The 22,136-nt window shown below is 43.6% G+C and overlaps 1 protein-coding gene across 1 annotated transcript in view; it reads left to right on the top strand.

The window, feature by feature from the left end:
• The window catches only part of LOC126272947 (lachesin-like), a 384,023-nt gene that overhangs the window by 142,916 nt on the left and 218,971 nt on the right, over positions 1-22,136 (top strand). The window lies entirely within an intron of this gene.

Genomic DNA, 22,136 nt, shown 5'->3' with positions numbered 1-22,136 from the left:
AACTGTTGACGCGAGAGTGACCTACCCTGACTACAGCTGACCAACCGACTAGACTCGCCGAGACTGACAAACTGACTAACTGCCTCCGACTGACTGACTTACTACGGAACTCATAGCTCCTCTTAAATGCACGTGAACAAGCGACCTTTCCCCTTTCCCACCAGAGGGAGACACCAAAGCTGCGATTGTCACAGCGGTGCCACCGCCAGAAACGGAAGGCGACTGCTTTATTCTACGCGCTGCGGCGCGCTCTTCAAAACAGCAAATTTTACCACGGCCCACTTTTATCGGTGGCATCCTCGCAAAGTAACGAAATAAAAAAAGTTTGTCACTCACTACATTCCCGCTGTGCATACAGTAAAACGTCAGCATCAGGCGTGACGTTTTAATTTATTAGTTGTTAACCACGGCCTCTCTTTGTAACTCATTTTGCAGGCAGTATCCACACGTAGCACTGACTGTACCTGCAAAATTATGTAAAATTATGTTATTGTTCAACACGCAGTTCACTAGACAAGACGTCATAAACAATGATATGCATGAAAATGTTTGCTACGGTCAAGCATAAAATAAAACAGTTTGACACTATGCATTATGCAGGTCTTAAGTAAATGTGCAGATGTGTTATTACTCTTTTGCTTTACCCGTTTTGGTGTTCACTTTTCCATTAGTCTCTGGCTGAATAATCCAAAACTAATAAAACCAAGAGAATTACGGCTTTGCGTCTGTAACCACATAGATTTTGCATGCTCAACGTCAAATATTTAACACACACTAGTACGTAAACAGTTGTTTGATGCTTTTCCATACATGGGAGTTCGACTCTTTAAACCATCGGGCGTAGTGTTGGGGTTATTGGTTGGACGTATAAACGGATTTAAAGTCCATTCTGTAAAAAGAGTCATGCAGCATGACACTTGAATGATGACTCACACCGTCATATGTAATTCATACGATCCGCTTAGTGATTTTTTTAAATGTAGTCATGGCAGATGCTGTATGAATATTTATGAAAAAACTTTGTTTTTAGCTTTGTATGAAGCGTTCTGTGAGTACTGATCTAATGTCTGCCAATGGCAGTAACGTACTAAAACCAGTAATGGAAATATTTTTAAATAACTATGGATCCTGACTAATTTTCCGTTTTAATGAAGAATCATTTCTCATATGACAAGGATATAGTGACATAATAACTGACTCATTTCCACAGAAACATCGTAATTGATTAACTTTTCAGTTAAATTTTCAGCAGTTACCAGGTATTCTTATTTGAAACTAACTTTTCTGCGAATGCAAAATCACATTAATTTACCACGTTGCTCCCTCCCTCCCCCCACCCCTCGTCGAGGAAGGAATCTGAAGAGTACGTACGAGTAAAGTGTAAACATTTATTTAGCTATGACTAAGCCTTTCTTTCCCGCCTCCTTTACAGCAGGAGCACTGACACATTAAAGCACACAGAAGAGCCATCGTGTAATGTGGAAAGTAGGAGATGATATTAGCTGATACAAGATTTATGTCGGTCCGTAGCTTAATACTTCATAATTAGTTTGATATAACTTCTGGATTCGAGTCTGGACCTAACACCTATTTTACATCTGTGAAGTTCGTTTATTAAGATAGACGATATAAAAACTCTTAGCATCGTATCAGTTGTTTATAATGAGACATAAGCTGTACTTCATGCAGTCTGCCAGAAATATGACTTCAAGAGCAGTTTATACCGACGATAAAGCTACAATGATTTACGAAAAGTGAATAATTTAGCAGCCAATCTTGTAGGTGGGGCAATCATAGTTATGGGTATTCATTTTGGGAATTGATAGCCGCTTCACCTGCATATAGTCCTATATTACTGGATCAATACCGGTTTCGTGGCACTAAAAGCCACATCTTCAGGTAAACATATGACTAAAACACTAGAGCGGTAAAGATCGGAATCGTTTTATCCAACATTCGTTGTTCGTTGAAACAAAACACCACTAAAAGGAGGGATGTCATAGATTAAAAACTGCAAGATTCCAATATAGTGGACCGTCCAAAACAAGTCGCACGATAGTTCCAATACCATAGTGATCGCTGATGGCTATTAATGCCACGAAATCGGTTGCGATCCGGTAAAGGACTAAATACAGCTGAAGCGGTTATTACTACCCAAGAAGAATAATTTAGGCCTTACCTTACCTTACTTTTAGCTCGTGCAGCGTCAACGGTGGGTGCTCCTTTTGTTATTGACAGGCTGCTTCCAGCATATCATTCACAGAGGTCGTGAGCCTCCAGGCGAGGCAATTTTTACGTACGGATGAAAATGTCACCTTTGCGCTTCACGTAGCATGAGTATTTTCGCGGTGAGTGACGTGTGTCACGTGCATATCCTTTCTGCTCTCGAGCATCGAACGACTCGGAGAGCACTCGAATGTCACGGGTTGATTGTGCTGGGGTCATGAGGTGAACTCTCATCTCTAAACTCAATTAAACTCTGGAGGCCCCATCTCGGGTGCAGTGTGGATGATATTTCGTGACGTATTTCACCATGCAAAACGCACATTGTATAACATAAAGTGCAGTCATGGGAGGCGATAATAATAAATAGGACAAAAATATCTATTGTTCTTTCTTCAACAGCAGTTCGAGGGAACAGAAAAAAAGTTTCCAGAAAATCCAGTTTATCGACATGACTCTCAGACACATACAAACCGTAATTTCTCATAACGACAGATGACGATGACGAAGTATCGTAATGGGCTGTGTTACAAAAGATACGATAAGTGTTGAGTAGAAAATATACTGACCAGATAGGCAATATGCTGCCGAACATAGTCCTGTTGCGGTGTAGCTCCAGGAATTTTTTGGAGAGCAGACACTGCCTGAGATTAAACGAACTGCTCGATTGAACTGACCGGCTTGAAACACCAAGGCCTCTGAGATCCAATGTTTTACTGTCAGGACTTTATCTATTGCAAACACCGTTCACCTCTTAAGACATGTATGTTTTTTCCAGTGCAGTTTAAATTTAAGTGCAGCTCATCGGAAAAGACTTCGATCAGGTTACGATCTACACTGATGGATCCGTTGCAACAATGTTTCGATTGGAGTGATTAGTATTTTTATGTGTTTCTTTTAGGTTCGTGGCCGTCCGTTGTGGACGAGTGGTTTTAGGCTCTTCAGTCTGGAACCGCGCGACCGCTATGGTCGCATGTTCGAATCCTGCCTCGGGCATGGATGTGTGTGATGCCCTTAGGTTAGTTAGGTTTAAGTAGTTCTAAGTTCTAGGGGACTGATGACCTCAGATGTTAAGTTCCATAGTGCTCAGAGCCACTTGAACCATTTTAGGTTCGTAAATATCTGTGCCCGTAGAGGGTGCCCCAAAACCTTTCGGTCAAAATTGTACAGATGGTTAATAATTCTGAGTAACCCCGCCTCTGTAGCTCAGTGATCATCTGCCAAGTGGAGAACACGGATTCGACTCAAAGTATTGTCAGAGATTTTTTCTTAGTAGCAGGACTAGTCTGGTCACGTAGTTGGTCAGGTCTCCAACGATCATCACGATTTTCATTCCCATCGCGGCGCCTCGAGCTGTGACTGCGTGAACTGGACTGGTTGTTAGATCGGCCCCATTCGCGTCTTTTGAGGCAGTAGTCGAAGCGATCGATAAGCTAGTTATTGTACTCAACAAATTTGCACCTGGTGTCCAAAACTGGAACTAATTTTGTTTCCTGCGTAAATCGGTTACGCATTGACGCAGTAGAATGTCTATCAAGTTTCGTTGCCATATGATAATTACAGCCCACACTCGACGTTTGTGAGTAGCTGCACTCTAATTATAACCTCCCGGTACGTACTGTAATGCGAATCTGGCGCTTGGCATAGAGCTCCAGCGAAGTTCGTCACTCGTGGCATCACAGTTCACTGTTGATTTAATGCAGTACCTTACGACACGCCGCACAGATTACTGCAGTCCTCCAAATTCCTATCGTAATTCATATACGTGCGAAACTAATCTGTAAATATGGTTGAAAACTCTATTGCAACGGTTGAAGTTTTGTTTAAATTTCTGTCTTTGATTGAAAGATAGCAACCTTTATATACAAATTCTAACATTTTTAATGCTCTCACTCCGAATATTTATAATCGTTTAGCCACTTGCGCGTTTATTTACATAATACTTACATTAAATCTACAATGAATGACGAAGCCCGCATCACCATAGCTGACGCGAAAAAAATTCAAAAATACACACGTCCTGAACGAAAAACTTTCCGCAACACTTTCCTTTCTCCAATACATTAATTCTATGCACAGAGAATTATTTATTTTTTTTTGAAATTTGTGGTAAGTTCCTATGGGACCGAACTGCTGAGGTCAACCGTCCCTAGGCTTACACACGACTTAACCTAACTTAATCTAACTTACGCTAAGGACAACACACACACCCATGCCCGAGGGATGACTCGAACCTCCGACGGGGAGAACCGCGCGGACCGTGGCAAGGCGCCCAAAACCGCGCGGCTACTCCGCGCCGATTCGCACAGAGATACTACATCTTCCAAAAGTAAGACAAATCCAAAAATTAAAGTCCGTGGCATTTAGAAGCAAGGAAGAGTCCATCTGATTGCAGTTCTCACTGAATAAACTGCTATTCCTAATAAAATTAATTGAAACACTTAGTGACATGTGTATCGACTAAGCGTACTTGCTAAACAAGTACATGGCAAGTGAAAACATTACGTAGTACTCATAAAGGGAAGAAATTAGACATTAACACACAGTCTTTTAATACGTAGACAAACGTGGTTCAGTTCATGTGGCAGAAATGAAACGGTAATTCTAACTATGTTCAACTGTTGCTAAATACTAAAAAAGGATATGTATGTTGTTTTTAAGCTTACACATTACGTGTGGTATGGTTTCAGATTTGGTAGGGTACAATCGTTTAATTCTTTCTGATCCTGGATCAACTAATAAGTAGCTAAAATAACAACAAAATATATATTTGTGGGTTGGCCCCTACATTAAAATTTTTCATTCTCTTGATTATGGCTGGTCAGTCAGTCCCAAAAACATTGTAGAAGGCGTAGCAAAACATGTGGATGAAGTCCGGTTTACATTCGTATCCAAGGATGATTCCAGATTGACTTGTCGAATACTGTAATTGCGCTACTAACACATGCTGCATTTGATCCTATTGTGTGGCGTGAAGGTAAGCTCATTCTCGTGCTTGGGCTAATTCTGATGCTGAGTTTCTCGCCATTCTTATATCTACTGCTCCTCATTACTTTCTTATTCAGTTTTCTCCGAACCCTTACTCTGTATTTATCAGACTGTACATTCCATTCAACAGATCAGAAGTTCTACTTCGCCTGAAGTGAGGATAGCTATGCCACGAGGAAATCTGATCATCCTCTTCGATGTATAGATTGTACAATAGGGGCGAAGGATTGCGTCACTGTCTAAAAACCCATTTTAACCAAAGCTCTTCGTTCTTGGGCTTCCAGTCTAAATCTTCCCTCTTGGTTCTTGGACATATTGTATACTACCCGTCTTCCCATATAGCTTACATCTATTTTTCTCAATATTTTAAACCTCTTGTACCATTTTAAATTGTCGAACCATATTTATGGGTCGACGAATGCTATGAGCGTGTCTTGGTTTATCTTCAACGTGACTTCCATTATCAAGCAGAAGGCGAGCATTGTCTCTCGGGTTCCTTTACCTCTCCTAAATTCAAACTGATCGTCATTTGAAAGCGCCTCAGTTTTTCCTATTCTTCTGTATATTGTTCTCTTTAGCAGTTTGTATGCGTAAGCCTTTAAACTGATTTTATGAAAGTTTTCGATCTTAAGTGCCCTTGCTATCTTCGGAACTGTGCGGATGATATTTTTCCGAACTTCTGCTTGTAAGTCTCATAGATTCTGCGCACTGATATGAAAAGTCGGTTTTTTCCCACTTCCCCCAATGATTTTATAAATACCGAAGGAATATTATCTATACCTCCTGGGTCATTTGATCTCAAGTCTTACAGAGCTAAAAACATGTTAACACTTTCGTGGCCTCTTGCTGACAGACTGGCTATTGGCTTTGCTAATTTTTCGGACGTTCCGCCAGCAAGAGTGGCTGGCATGGCCAGAGCTGCTGGTCGTGGACTGGAGTCGAACTCGTGGCTGCAGATTGTATGTACCGGGCGCGCCATCGTCCAAGGGCTTTACCGTGGTCATTACCGCTGCGGTTCTCCCCTTACTACCTGCGGCTGTCATTCTCTCCAGCTGGGGGATCCAGGATCAGTTCATCTTGAGGCCTCTTTCTTACCTGTCGAAGTCATCGTTATGTTTTTTTGTATTTCTATAGCTTCCGCAAACAAGCGGGTATAATAGTATTTGACTACAGCAACAACTTTCATGTCGGTAAATTTTACTACATAATCCGTGCCGTACAGAGGGTGTTCTGCCACGACCGATTTCTCTACCTGTCCCAACCAGCAATGCCGCTTATGTCCGGCCATCCTGATGCTGAGTACACCGAATATACAGAATACTATCTACGTGTAAAGAAATCTATGTCGAAATGACTGGACGATCAATCAACGTTGGTTTGCTGTCGAATCTGATTAAAACAACCCTATCATTGAACTATTCACTCTCTGTCCTACCTTCACATTCATAACGAATTTCCTTTCTCAAATTTTCTAGCTTTTCTACTGTGTTGTAACTTCTGAAACTCCATGCTCCCATCCTTAGGATGTTATCACTTCGTTGATTACTCATGGTCACCTCCCTCTTGGCAGGTCCCTTCCGGATATCTGAAAGGGAGTATAATACAGAATATTTTGCCAATGGAGAACTCATCACGACGTTTTCCAGTTACGGACGACATGTCCTATACATTATGTGTCTTTAACGCAGTACTTTCCATTGCCTTCAGCATGCTCTTGCCGTTGATCATTGCTGCACCTCAAGGATAAGAGAGTGCCTTGAACCTCTGGCAGTTCCTCCACCATCTTTGAAAAGGTCGTTGGTAGCCAGAAGGTGAGTACTTATGCCGGAAGTCGTCTACCGCCATAGGATTAGAAGTGCGAGATGCTACCCCAAAACCACGGGTGCCTCGGCGACTAGCAATGTAATTGGACACTATATAGGTCTTTCCTTTCGTTACAGTCATTACGTCACATCTTGCCATATTTAAAGACATTTGCTATTTATTAAACCAAGCGCAAATTTGGTCTAAATTTTTCCGCATCTCATTCATACACTCCTGGAAATTGAAATAAGAACACCGTGAATTCATTGTCCCAGGAAGGGGAAACTTTATTGACACATTCCTGGGGTCAGATACATCACATGATCACACTGACAGAATCACAGGCACATAGACACAGGCAACAGAGTATGCACAATGTCGGCACTAGTACAGCGTATATCCACCTTTCGCAGCAATGCAGGCTGCTATTCTCCCATGGAGACGATAGTAGAGATGCTGGAGGTAGTCCTGTGGAACGGCTTGCCATGCCATTTCCACCTGGCGCCTCAGTTGGACCAGCGTTCGTGCTGGACGTGCAGACCGCGTGAGACGACGCTTCATCCAGACCCAAACATGCTCAATGGGGGACAGATCCGGAGATCTTGCTGGCCAGGGTAGTTGACTTACACCTTCTAGAGCACGTTGGGTGGCACGGGATACATGCGGACGTGCATTGTCCTGTTGGAACAGCAAGTTTCCTTGCCGGTCTAGGAATGGTAGAACGATGGGTTCGATGACGGTTTGGATGTACCGTGCACTATTCAGTGTCCCCTTGACGATCACCAGAAAAGTACGGTCAGTGTAGGAGATCGCTCCCCACACCATGATGCCGGTTGTTGGCCCTGTGTGCCTCGGTCGTATGCAGTCCTGATTGTGGCGCTCACCTGCACGGCGCCAAACACGCATACGACCATCATTGGCACCAAGGCAGAAGCGACTCTCGTCGCTGAAGACGACACGTCTCCATTCGTCCCTCCATTCACGCCTGTCGCGACACCACTAGAGCCCGGCTGCACGATGTTGGGGCGTGAGCGGAAGACGGCCTAACGGTGTGCGGGACCGTAGCCCAGCTTCATGGAGACGGTTGCGAATGGTCCTCGCCGATAACCCAGGAGCAACAGTGTCCCTAAGTGGCGGTGCGGTCCCCTACGGCACTGCGTAGGATCCTACGGTCTTGGCGTGCATCCGTGCGTCGCTGCGGTCCGGTCCCAGGTCGACGGGCACGTGCACCTTCCTCCGACCACTGGCGACAACATCGATGTACTGTAGAGACCTCACGCCCCACGTGTTGAGCAATTCGGCGGTACGTCCACCCGGCCTCCTGCATGCCCACTATACGCCCTCGCTCAAAGTCCGTCAACTGCACATACGGTTCACGTCCACGCTGTCGCGGCATGCTACCAGTGTTAAAGACTGCGATGGAGCTCCGTATGCCACGACAAACTGGCTGACACTGACGGCGGCGGTGAACAAATGCTGCGCAGCTAGCGCCATTCGACGGCCAACACCGTGGTTCCTGGTGTGTCCGCTGTGCCGTGCGTGTGATCATTGCTTGTACAGCCCTCTCGCAGTGTCCGGAGCAAGTATGGTGGGTCTAGATTCCACAACGAAACTTTCTGCTGAAACCTGCTGAAAATCGAAAGAGATTCTGGTCGTACGTGAAGTATGGCGTTGGCAAGACACAATCGATGCCTTCGCTGCACAATAGCAGTGGACATACTATCTATGACAGTACTGCTAAAGCAGAGTAATTAAAAACAGCCTTCTGACACTCCTTCGCAAGAGAAGACGAAGCAGATATTCCAGAATTCGAATGAAGAACGGCTGCCACCTTGAGTAACTTAGAAGTGGGTACCCTCGGAGAAGTGAAACAACTTAAATCACTTAATGAAAGCAAGTATTCAGTCCAGATTGTATAACAGTTAGGTTCCTTTCAGAGTCTGCTGATGTAATAGCTCCATATGTAACAATCATATACAACCGCTCGCTAAACGAACGATCCGCACTCAAAGATCGGTAATTTGCACAGGTCAGAGAAATATTCAAGAAAGGTAGTGGGAGTAAATTGCTAAATTACAGTCCCGTATTATTAACGCCGATAAGCAGCAGGATTTTGGAACATGTATACCTTGAAGAGCACGGTTTATTAACACTTGTGGAACACAACTAGCTCTTCACTCACACGTGCTGAGGGCCATTGACAAGGGATTTTAAATTTATAACGTATTTCTAGATTCCCAGAACTGTTTTTGACACTGTAGTACAGAAGCGGCTTATAGTGAAATCGCTTGTTTACGGAATATCGTCTGAATTATGTGACTGGATTCGTAATTTCCTTACAGAGAGGTCACAGTTCATAGTAACCGACAGAAAGTCATCGAGTAAAACAGTAGTGATTTCTGGCATTTTCCAAGGTAGTGTTACACGCCCTTTGCTGTTCCTTATCTATATAACCGATTTAGGAGACAATCTGAGAAGCTGTCAAAGGTTATTTGGAGATGGTTCTGTCATTTATTGTCTAGTAAAGTCATCAGAAGATCAAGCCAAATTACTAAACGATTTAGAAAAGATATCTGTATGGATTGAAAATTGGCAATTGACCCTAAATAACGAAAAGTGTGAGGTCATCCAAATGAGTGCCGAAAAGAATCCGTTAAACTTCGGTTTAACGATAAATAAGTAAAATCTAAAGACTGTAAATTAGACTAAATACGTAAGAATTACAATCACGAACAACGTAAATTGAAAAGAACCCATAGAAAATGTTGTGGGGAAGGCAAAATAAAGACTGCCTTTTTATTAGCAGAACACTTATAAAATATAACAGATCTACTAGCTGCGTACACTAGCTTGTCTGCCCCCTTTTGGAGTACTGCTGCGCGGTCTGGGATCCTTACCAGAAACGATTAACGGAGTACATGGAGGAAGTTCACAGAAGACCAGCACTTTCTGTATTATCCCGAAATAGGGGAGAGAATATCGCTAACATGATACAGGATTTGGGGTGGACGTCATTAAAACAAAGACGTTTTTCATTGCGGCCGGGACTTCTGACGAAATTTCAATCACTAAACGGTCTCCTCCGAATGTGAAAATATTTTACTGACGCCGACCTACTCAGAGAGGATCTATCATCATAATAAAATAAGGGAAATCAGAACTCACACGGAAAGATATAGGTGTTCGTTTCTTCCGCGCACTGTTCGAATTGAATAATAGAGAATTATTGTGAAGTTAGTTATATGAACCGTGTGACGTGCACTTAAATCTGATTTGCATTGTATGGTGAGAACATTAGCGGCCCAGCAACGCTTCCGTACGATATATACGACACATTTTTAGTGTCTTTTTTCGAACATTCGCCATTCAGTGGAATGTAAGAGGTTCTATTAGTCAGATATTCATCAGTTCAGATTTGTGTATGCAAAGAGCTTACATTCGTTCCTTGGTGTAGTAGTGGCACCGTCTGGCACTGTGTCGAACGCCTTTCGGAAATGTTAGAAGACGGAATCAGCTATTCGCTTGCATCTATTGTTTCCAATTTATTGCGCATGAAGAAAGCAAATTGTGTCTCATCCAAGTGGCGTTAACTGAATTCGCGCCAGTAGAGAGAAACTTATTTTCCATAAAGAACATCTTAATTCTTTAGGTAGCTTCACGTAATTATTTGTACATACGTGCATCCGATATTTTAACTTTTTGTAAACAGGAGTGACCTTATCTGTGTTTCAGTCACGCGTGGTTATTCCTCTATTCAACATATTCTCGATAAATACGAGCTACTTCGATAATGGGAGTCTGCTTTTAATAAATGTTGTGCTCCACAAACGCCTGGAACGCCAGCGATAAATGTCAGATCTGTAGGAATGTTTCAATGCCTGTGTACATGGAGAAAAATTTTCTCTCGGAAGTATACGTGGTGAAGAGAAGCCAGAAACTGCCTCATAGGTTCAAGCAGCGTAACTTACCGCGTCTCGTTGAGTTCTAGTACCAGCATATGTAGGGAAACAGGGGCACATTGACACGGATCTCTTTTCGGAACTTTTAAATAATTTTGGGTGAATTTATCACGTTTAATGTCGTTTCGTATTATAACATGGTTTTTAAAGTACAATTTGACATATATACATCTGACTGAACATTACGTTTAAGAGCACAAACTAATTTTGCATAGGTTTAAGTCGAGAGCGCAAATGAGCCCCAGGTATGAGGCAGGTTTTGTGTACCTGTGAGGGCTCGTGTACCCATATCATAAAACACAATAAGGGGTAAACTAATCACGTTACTAAGCTTTTCAAACTATGTTCTCTTTGGCAGTAAACAACTAACACCAATTAACATCGTGAAACACTGTTTTACTGGCAGTAAACAAATTTTTCGGCCAACTTGCACATATCATCATAATATAACATATCCATAAGTTTGAACTTGAATTTAAGGTCACTGATTGAGATAAAGTTCATGAACACACAAAATAACGTGTTTTCTGTGACGCTGTCGTCTTGAGCCCACCTTTCACATCTAAGACACTAGACCCATTCTTGATTTCTTTTTGATTGGTTGTATCGTTACAAGTAGTAAATAAAAAGGCAGTTTTCATCCCCTTCATCTGATTGCTACAGTTTACAAGAGGAAGGAAGAAGAACTGTCTGGGAGATTCGTTGTGAAGGAAGTGCTTGCTAGAAGACGTTTTCGAAGAACTGCCGTTTGAGATGAGATCGGGAGGAAAGAGTATATACAAGATGACAGACGACTTAAAGGGAAGCGGAAATTACACGGATCTGAAGAGGATGGCAGAAGACAGGAGAACATGGAAAGGTACAATGTGAAAAGCTGCCTTAGGGCAGAACATTTATAATATCAGAAGTAGGCCTATCCACATTTTCCGGCGTTATCGCTTTTAGCAATTTCTTGCCCTAATCAGTCCTCACTCTCACACGATTAATTCTTTCTGCTTGAGATACATTAAGTACAAATATCATCCTCAACAATTTCTACCCTTTATTCTCGTGTGCCTCCATTTCTTTTCTGGATGGCGCTTCCAACTGCTCTAGTCTTTAAATTTACTTCACTGGGGTACAAGTTAGAATAGCAATGCAAAACAGTGCGTAAACGTGTCGCATCGCCATGTTTGTATTAGTTTTGAGCCTACTATATTAACTTTCAGGCTTACAAATTGTACAGATGTACCTTGCGAAACAAGAACATCTCCTGTATACGAACAAATATTTTTCTGTTGTCAGTTTTAAATGGTATGCTCTATAGGAGCTTCAAAACAGAGAGACAAAATTTACTTCCCATGCACAAAAACGCAGGTATGTCCTTTGTCCCAAGCCGTTCACTCAGCTGGTACAGTGAAGTTCGTGAGAGACCTTGGTAGATGGCACTACTAATCGCTCTGGGAAGAATGGTTCCTGAGAAAAGTGCTGTGCGTAACCGTGCCCCATGTGTAAATGTGCCCCTGTTCCATTAAGCCCATAACAGTTTACCATTTATGTGTGACGTAGGTATGACGACGATGTTTCTACATATATGTATGTACCCCACAAACCAGTCCACTTATCCTGTTCTGATCGCGATGTCTAGGCCGGACGAATGTGTCTGGAAGCCTTTGGACGAACTGGATGTTCCTCAATTTTTTAGTCTTCACCCTTTCACGATTTGTACGTTGTTGGAAAAGGTACGTTGCTTGATTCTCTACGGAAGGTGCATCCTCGGAATTTCAACAAATACCTTGTTCTCGAAAGAACAGTTACTGTTGATGACCGTGCAGCTTTTCCCTGGAATAAATGATGACTAACTGACAACCTCAGCTGCCGACAGGTGTTGTTGATATACCTCGATGTGGACAGCTGAAAATGTGTGACCCTACTTGGACTCGAACCCGGGATCTCCTGCTTACATGGCAGACGCTCTATCCCTCTCAGCCACCGAGGACACAGATGAATAGCGCGACTGCAGGGACTTATCCCTTGCACGTTTCCCGTTAGACTCACATTCCCAACTTGTCCATAATTCTACATATGTATTATACCTTATAGACATTTGCCCATCCACTTATTACTCGCTTACGCTTTGGCGATTCCCGTAAGAGTTTGGGCAACCTGTTTGCATTCGCACAGACGTTGCTTCTCCGACGTCAAACCTCAAGTTAAAACATACAGTAGTTCTTCATTCAGGCTGGCTCGATTGCAATGGCAAAAATCAAACATCAGGCAAAGATTGATCTTATTGGTTATATGACGCGTTTCGGAATTTATCCATCATCGGGCACCCAGGAGCCATAACTGCACGTAGATATAGTGTTTGAAGTTGTATGTCAAACATTTGCGGACATTTACTGACAACTTGAAACGCCGTATCTATGTGCAGTAAATGTTTCTGGATATCTGATGAGGGATAAATTACGAAACGTGTTATACGAGCAATAAAGTTATTTCTTGCCTGATCTTTGATTTTCACCATTGCGGCCAAATCAGCCATAATGGAGAAATACTGATTATTGTAATAATTGTTGCCTCACTCCTGCATATCTTAGGTCACATTCATATTACTGAAATTAAAACATTCTCGAAACTCATTGAAACTCTGAGTCTCATATCTTGCTTGTATCAATGTCAATAACAGGCAAAAACGGTCGAGATTCAAGATTTCCGGAATGGGTGAACTGTCTACATGTGTAATTATGTTTGTATGGGAGCCTCAAAAAATGGTTCAAATGGCTCAGAGCACTATGGGTCATCAGTCCCCTAGGACTTAGAACTACTTAAAACTAAGTAGCCTAAAGACATCACACACATTCATGCCCGAGGCAGGACTGGAACCTGCGACCGTAGCGGTAACGGGGTTCCTGTCTGTAGCTCGTAGAACCGCTCGGCCATCCCGGTCGCTTGGGAACCTCAGTCCTACTCGCACCTGACGAAGTTTTGTTATTAAGGACGCAGTTTCTTCTCAGCAGCTGTAATTCACAACCACACAATATGAAGTAGGTATATGTTTGGAATTTGGTCATTTTTCTTCGTCGCACTGCGCGCTGCCTACTTCGCAAAGGTGTCGGCAACTTCATTTTCTCTTATGCCACAGAGGCCTTTCAATCCAAGCACAAAGGTTTTGCCACCTGTAAAAAGGACACTAGAATGAGATTTTTCACTCCGCAGTGGAGTGGGCGCTGATATGAAACTTCCTGGGAGATTAAAACTTTGCGCCAGACCGCGACTCGAATTCGGGATCTTTGCCTTTCGCCGGCACACAGTTTTAATTTGCCAGGAAGCTTCAAAAAGGAAACTGTCTCATGAAAAGTATACAGACACCTATTGGCAGACATTAATACGCAGTGTGTCCATCCTTAGACTATATGACCGCTTGAGCTGTGCTGGCAACCTTTTCAGTATGGTGGCAGTTTGTCTGTGGACGAACGGATTCCCATTTTTCCTAAATATCTGAGTCCAGAGAAGGTAGCGATGTTGGGCACTGGAGCCTGGAGTGAAGTCAACATTATGTCTTATCCAACAGGTGCTCCATTGGATTCAGGTGGGACTCAGCGCAGGATAGTTAATTTCAGGAGTGCTACTGTCCATAAGCCATAGCCTCACTGATGATGTTTTATGACAGGATGCATTGACGTGCTCACACAAACAGTCTTCGCCTTCAGGCTGTGCCGAGACTCTAAAGAGCTGAAAAGTGAGTTGATATCTGGCCGGATTTACCGTTTCCTGAACATCAGTAAGTGCTAATCACTTTCTGGTTGACAATATTGTAGTTAGAGCCAGTGTTGAGAACGGCAAACAACAGCATAAAATAAATAAAAGGAACATTTTAATAACAATAATTCTTCCCGCCGCCCTATACACTCCATACCACTCGTTCTAGTCAACTACTTTCCGATGGTGTTCGCAGCACCTCAATCAGCGCTTACTACTTACAACGAAATGGTGTAGCTTATGAGCAAGTGCCTGACCACACTACCCTGTAGTGGTTAATAAAAAAGAGAAACAGAAGAAAAGGAAAGAAAAGGTTGAAAATGTGGGAAGAAATGGTGAATAAAAAGGGTTTTAGGAAATCGTTAATGATCGTGAAAAAGGGAAAGAATGAAATGCAAATTGGACTTCGTATTACAGAAAATCTATCGGACTTCGTGATACGGAAAAGCTGTTGTTGGGATGGTCATTGTGGCGTTTCTGAGCAAAAGTCAAACCAATTTCCACTACAAATTTATTTTAAAGATAATAACAAAATGTGATTAACAGGGGGAAATGGCATAGATGAGAGTTCATTCATTACGAAGTTAATATGTCTTCTCTCGTGCGGTGTTCAGGTCTTGTTCTCAAACAATCTCATGCTTCATTTCTGCATCAAAAAGTCGTAGCTGCTCCAAAATCTTGCAGTAAATTTCATCGTCCAGGAATTACCAATGTCTATGAATTAAAACCCTCTTGATTTTGAATGCAATGTATTTTACGGTTGCTTCCATCCTCCAAATTTCATACAAGCTTCCACAATACTATATGTCTGAACATCAATAAGTTTTTATGTCTTAATCAGACGAAGACAAACGAATAAGATTTTACGTCTGAATCATACCAAGACTAGCGAATAAGTGAAGTTAAGCTTCCGCTCTCAAGAGACAAGAGCGAGTAGAAAACAAAAACAAGTTACCATTTTTGTACCTTCATTTTCTTATAAATATTTTCTCCGCCGTCGAGCGCTCGTACAGCTGCGACGGTATAATTTATATCTGAGGGAACGAGCGTAGCGCGGCGAAATTCGAAGTCCCACTACAACCCCATTCCCTTTGTCTCCGTATGAACTACCATTGCTCTAGCTGGTTTGCTGGTAGCACTTCTCACTTCGCTGATTTCCGGTGATTTACTAAGACCACCCATGGCAATGCTCGTTGGTCACTGTCCTTCAGTCTGCCTGGTCTTGATTGAGCTGTGGGAGTTGTAGTTGTTCCTTCGCCTTTGGATCACACAATCATATCAGGAACATCAGACTTGGTTATCATTAGAAATGCATCTGACAGATTTGCTGTTGAGGTGATACTGAGTAACTAGTCCACGGTTGAAGTCACTGAGCCGGCCGCTGTGGCCGAGCGGTACTAGGCGCTTCAGTCCGGAACCGCGCTGCTGCTACGGTCGCAGGTTCGAATCCTGCCTCGGGCATAGATGTGTTTGATGTCCTTGGGTTAGTTAGGTTTAAGTAGTTATACGTCTAGGGGACTGATGACCTCAGAAGTTAAGTCCCATAGTGCTCAGAGCCATTTGAACCATTTTGAAGTCAATGAGCTCCCCTGACCAACTCATTCTGCTGTTACTACTTTTTTATTGACAGCAGTCGCTGCCTATTCTTGTAGTGGCGGGTCTGCTTCACGTTACATCTAGTGGTTAATTCACCATTTCATTAGTGTGTCCGGACAATTTGGGTCAGCCAGTGTGCATGTAAAATCTGATCGTAATTTTAGTCGCATTGTGCACTGCCTAGTTCGCAAACGCGTCAGGAACTTCATTTTCTCTTCCGCCAGAGTGGTTCTTCGACCAGACTTTATACAGTACTGGCCATTAAAATTGCTACACCAAGAAGAAATGCAGATGATAAACGGGTATTCCTTGGACAAATATATTATACTAGAACTTATATGTAATTACATTTTCACGTAATTTGCGTGCATATATCCTGAGAAATCATTACCCAGAACAACCACCTCTGGCCGTAGTACGCCCTTTATACGCCTGGGTATTGAGTCAAACAGAGCTTGGATGGCGTGTACAGGTACAGCTGCCCATGCAGCTTCAACACGATACCACAGTTCATCAAGAGTAGTGACTGGTGTATTGTGACGAACCAGTTGCTCCGCCACCATTGACCAGCCGTTTCAATTAATGAGAGAGCTGGAGAACGTGTTGGCCAGGGTAGCAGTCGAACATTTTCTGTGTCCAGTAAGACCCTTACAGGGCCTGCAACATGCGGTCTTGCATTGTGTGATGAAGGGTTTCGCAGGGATCGAATGAAGGGTAGAGCCACGAGTCGTAACACATCTGAAATGTAACGTCCACTGTTTAGAGTCCCGTCAATGAGAACAAGAGGTGACCGAGACGTGTTACCAATGGTACCCCATACCATCACGCCGGATGATACGCCAGTATGGCGATGACGAATACAAGCTTCCAATGTGCGTTCACAGTGATGTCTTCAAACACGGATGCGACCATCACGATGCTGTAAACAGAACCTGAATTCATCCGAAAAAGTGACGCTTTGGAATTCGTGCACCCAGGTTCGTCGTTGAGTACTCCATCGCAGGCGCTCCTGTCTGTGATGCAGCTTCAAGGGTAACCGCAGCCATGGTCTCCGAGCTGATAGTCCTGCCTGCTGCAGACGTCGACGAACTGTTCGTGCGGATGGTTGTTGTCTTGCAAACGTCCCCATCTGTTGACTCAGGGATCGAGACGTGACCGCACGATCCGTTACAGCCATGCAGAGAAGATGGCTGTCATCTCGACTGCTAGTGATACGAGCCGTTGGGATCCAGCGCAGCGTTCCGTATTGCCCTCCTGAATCCACCGATTCCATATTCTGCTAACAGTCATTCGATCTCGACCAATGCGAGCGGCAATGTTGCGATACGATAAACCGCAACAGCGATAGTCTACAACCCGACATTTATCAAAATCGGAAGCGTGGTGGTGCGCATTTCTCCTCCTTACACGAGGCATCACAACAACGTTTGACCGGGCAACTCCTGCCAACTGCTGTTTTTCTATGAGAAATCGGTTGGAAATTTTCCTAGTGTCAGCACGTTGTAGGTGTCGCCACCGGCGCCAACCTTGTGTGAATGCTCTGAAAAGCTAATCATTAGCATATCACAGCATCTTCTTCCTGTAGGTTAAATTTCGCGTCTGTAGCACGTCATCTTCGTGGTGTAGAAATTTTAATGGCCAGTAGTGTAGGTCTTTTCTCCGCGAAAAAGTATAATTTGCCGCTTGTTCTAGTGGTTCAGACGTTGTTGTTGACTACATGGTTTCCTCGGGAGCAACTTGTGTTGAGCTTTATGACGCTGGTGCAGCGTGTATCCCTGAGTGGTGGGAGGTGCGTGCGTGTGTCGTGTGCCGCCGGCAGTTACTCTCGCCTCCCCCGCCGACGGCGATACCCTCTCCGCGCACTTGTGATGAACGCGGCTGCGCCTCCGCCTTCCCGCACTTAACAATATGGGCGTGGGCCGCGCGCCGAACAAATGATGGCGTCAGCGCGCCGCCCGGCCCGACGCCCCTCCCTGCATCTCCAAGGCACACACGGCCTGCGGGGGCGGCGGGGGCGGGCTGGCGTGGTCGGCGCCGTTAAGTAAGCAGCCCGATGTGACCTCTTCCACTCCTGGCTGTCGCAGCAATCAGCGGCTGAAGGTGAAGTTGCAGCAGCAGCTGTACTTGCTCCTCGCCCTGTATCTGCTCTTCGGGTGTAATGACTGTGTTACGTTTCACATAGTGATAAATCAGAGTCAGGATCGCCAACCGTTAAAAAGAAGTTCGCTTACCTATTCTATCAAGCCATACCAGTATTGAGAGCATTTTTGTAGAAAACAGTAAACCTAATTTTTTCTGTTTACTACATACAGAATCTGAAGAAAAGTATCTAGACGTCTGTTTATGGTCATTAATCTCAGATGTATTTAACTCTTCTCCTTTAGGACGGCTTGAATTCCTTTGAGGACCCTTTCAGTAGGATTTCAGAATGTGTGAGTGTGGTATATTTTGTGTTAGCAGAAGAGCCAACACCGTGTTACGAGTGGAGGCCGAAATGCACGCGTTTTAGCTCACGCAGGCTGGCGTGAAGAGGGAAGGACATTCTGACGTGAGGTCTGGAACATGACAAAGAAGGAGAATTCAGAAAGCGGACGTCATTAGTTTGATCCTTAACTTTAATCCATTAATGATGAACGTCGCACTTGACGGTACACGATTCACAATATTATCTGTTCAGAATACATTCTTGAAGATAGTACTTATAGTAACTGAATATGGCGCCTTGCTAGGCCGTAGCAAATTTCATAATGTGGGGTCACAGTAATAATATATTTCTTTAAAATCAGTACTGCCATTAGACTACTTTTTATTTGCAATGTTACATTTACACGATCATGATTTCTGGTTCAAAGTGCCATTATCAAGTGTTTTAAGTGTTATACACTGCCTAAGATGGCATACTATCGTATTTAAAATACACTATTAGACACATTGTCTAAGTGTCTATACTTCTGGTAAAACCTACTGCTTTGTTTCATCACTGACAGGACCATCTTGATTGAATGACAGTGTATTTTACACTACTGGCCATTAAAATTGCTACACCACGAAGATGACGTGCTACAGACGCGAAATTTCACCGGCAGTAAGAAGATGCTGTGGTATGCAAATGATTAGCTTTTCAGAGCAGGCACACAAAGTTGGCGTCGGTGGCGACACCTCTAACGTGCTGACATGAGGAAAGTTTCCAACCGATTTCTCATACACAAATAGCAGTTGCCCGGCGTTGCCTGGTGAAACGTTGTTGTGATGCCTCATGTAAGGAGGAGAAATGCGAACCATCACGTTTCCGACTTTGATAAAGGTCGGATTGTAGCCTATCGCGATTGCGGTTTATCGTATCACGACATTGCTGCCCGCGTTGGTCGAGATCCAATGACTGTTAGCAGTATATGGAACCGGTGGATTCAGGAGGGTATTACGGAACGCAGTGCTGGATCCTAACGGCCTCGTATCACTAGCAGTTGAGATGACAGGCACCTTATCCGTATGGCTGCAACGGATCGTGCAGCCACGTCTCGATCTCTGAGTCAACAGATAGGGACGTTTGGAAGACAACAACTATCTGCACGAACAGTTCGACGACGTTTGAAACAGCATGAACTACCAACTTGGTCACTTCTTGTTCGCATTGATGGCACTTTGCACAGTGGACGTTACATTTCAGATGTGTTACGACCCGTTTCTCTACCCTTCATTCGATCCCTGCGAAACACGACATTTCAGCAAGATAATTCACGAAAGCATGTTGCAGGCCCTGTAAGGGTCTTACTGGACACAGAAAATGTTCGACTGCTACCCTGGCCAACACGTTCTCCAGCTCTCTCATTAATTGAAACGGGTGGTCAATGGTGGCGGAGCAACTGGTTCGTCACAATACACCAGTCACTACTCTTGATGAACTGTGGTATCGTGTTGAAGCTGCGTGGGCAGCTGTACCTGTACACGCCATCCAAGCTCTGTTTGACTCAATGCCTAGGCGTATCAAGGCCGTTATTACGGCCAGAGGTTGTTGTTCTGGGTACTGATTTCCCAGGATCTATGCACCCAAACTGCTTGAAAATGTAATCACATGTCGGTTCTAGTAAAATATATTTGTCCAATGAATACTCGTTCATCATCTGCATTTCTTCTTGGTATAGCAAGTAGTGTAATGGCCAGTAGTATGAATACGACAGTATGTCATCTTAGGCACTGTATAACACTCAAAACCCTTGAAAATGGCACTTTGAAGCCGAATTCTTGTAAATGGAACACTACAAATAAAAAACTGTCTAATGGCGGTACTAACTTTAAAGAAAAAAAAGTGTCATCATATCAACTGACGACGAGAATCAAAACACTGTGGACTAATGACAGCCCATTCTTGTTCTACAGCCGAAACTAGAGAACGTAGTGATGATGGACGCTCGGATTTGGAAGTCGACTTTCTAACTCATACCAAAGGGACTTAGGAGACGCCAGTCAATTTCAGGATACTTTAGTCTACAAACCATTGCCTTTATAACTCGGTCCATTGATATTTCGGTACAGTCATCGTCAATAATATTATCTCGGAACTCTTCCATTTGGTCCGTGTTTGCAAAAGTAAAACAGTAATATCACAAATTGAGTCCGCCTAGATGCAAAGGAAATAAACGAATAACAAGGTGTTTTGCATCTAGACGGATTCAGTTTGTGATATAACTGACTGTCATCGTCTCCGTTCGCCTCCCCTGTGCCCAGCACACGATTCTGTAAAATGTGTTCGTACGTTTCCGCATACGCATTACATGTTAGCACATGATTCTGTAAAATGTGCTCGTGCGTTTCCGCATCTGCATTATGTATATTTTTTAAAGCGCAGTAGAGGGACCACACAAAGAACCACAGGAAACACAACGTTCCTCCAACACCATCTCCAACGTATTTAAATGTTGGTACTACGCATAAGGACAGGTATTAACGTTCTCCAATCATTCGAGAAACTCAAACCATTCCATCGCAACATAGAGGGTACAGCGTGATACACTACTCGAAAACACTCGTTTCCGATTGGAAACGTTCTCGTGGCGTATCTCTTTAGACAGCGTCGCTTAGCATTGAACACAAAATGCGTGGTTTATGGAGACTCGCTCCTCCATTGTACCTGCATTCTTTTTAACTCACTACTGTTGGTAGCACTTCGGAACTCGTGACTGATTCCAGCCTCTTATTTCATGCGTTTTATTTCATAACTACGCTATCATTCAGATTATGGTTGTCCCTTCGCGTTTCAACTTGACAGCCACTTCGCCAAGAGTCGACTTGTGGAGCTTTAGGAAGGCTGGAATGTTCCTGACGTAACTGTTACTCAGATGACATCCAGTCACTAGTTCACGTTCAAAGATACTGAGGTGTCCTGACCGACCGGTTCTGTTGTTACTCTAGTCACAATACAGCACCCCCAGCCTCCTATTGCACTGGCGGGTCCGCCAGATGCGGTATCTACTAAATACAAAATGTCTTTTTCCAAAGCTGTTTCACAGAGGAAGACTGCACTATAGTTCCTCCTCCAGATTGTCACACAGATGACAAAATGGTAGATATCGAAATAGATGACAGAAGGACTGAAAAACAGTTAAAATCGCTCAAAAGACGAAAGGCCGCTGGACCTCATGGGATACCAGTTCGATTTTACACAGAGTACGCGAAGGATGTTCAGATGTGTGTGAAATCTTACGGGGCTTAACTGCTAAGGTCATCAGTCGCTAAACTTACACACTACTTAACCTAAATTATCCTAAGGACAAACACAGACACACCCATGCCCGAGGGAGGACTCGAACCTTCGCCGGGACGAGCCAC

This window comes from Schistocerca gregaria, chromosome 5 (genome assembly GCF_023897955.1).
Source record: "Schistocerca gregaria isolate iqSchGreg1 chromosome 5, iqSchGreg1.2, whole genome shotgun sequence".
In the NCBI taxonomy this organism is placed as follows: Eukaryota; Metazoa; Arthropoda; class Insecta; order Orthoptera; family Acrididae; genus Schistocerca; species Schistocerca gregaria.
This window is presented reverse-complemented; position numbering and strand designations above follow the sequence as displayed.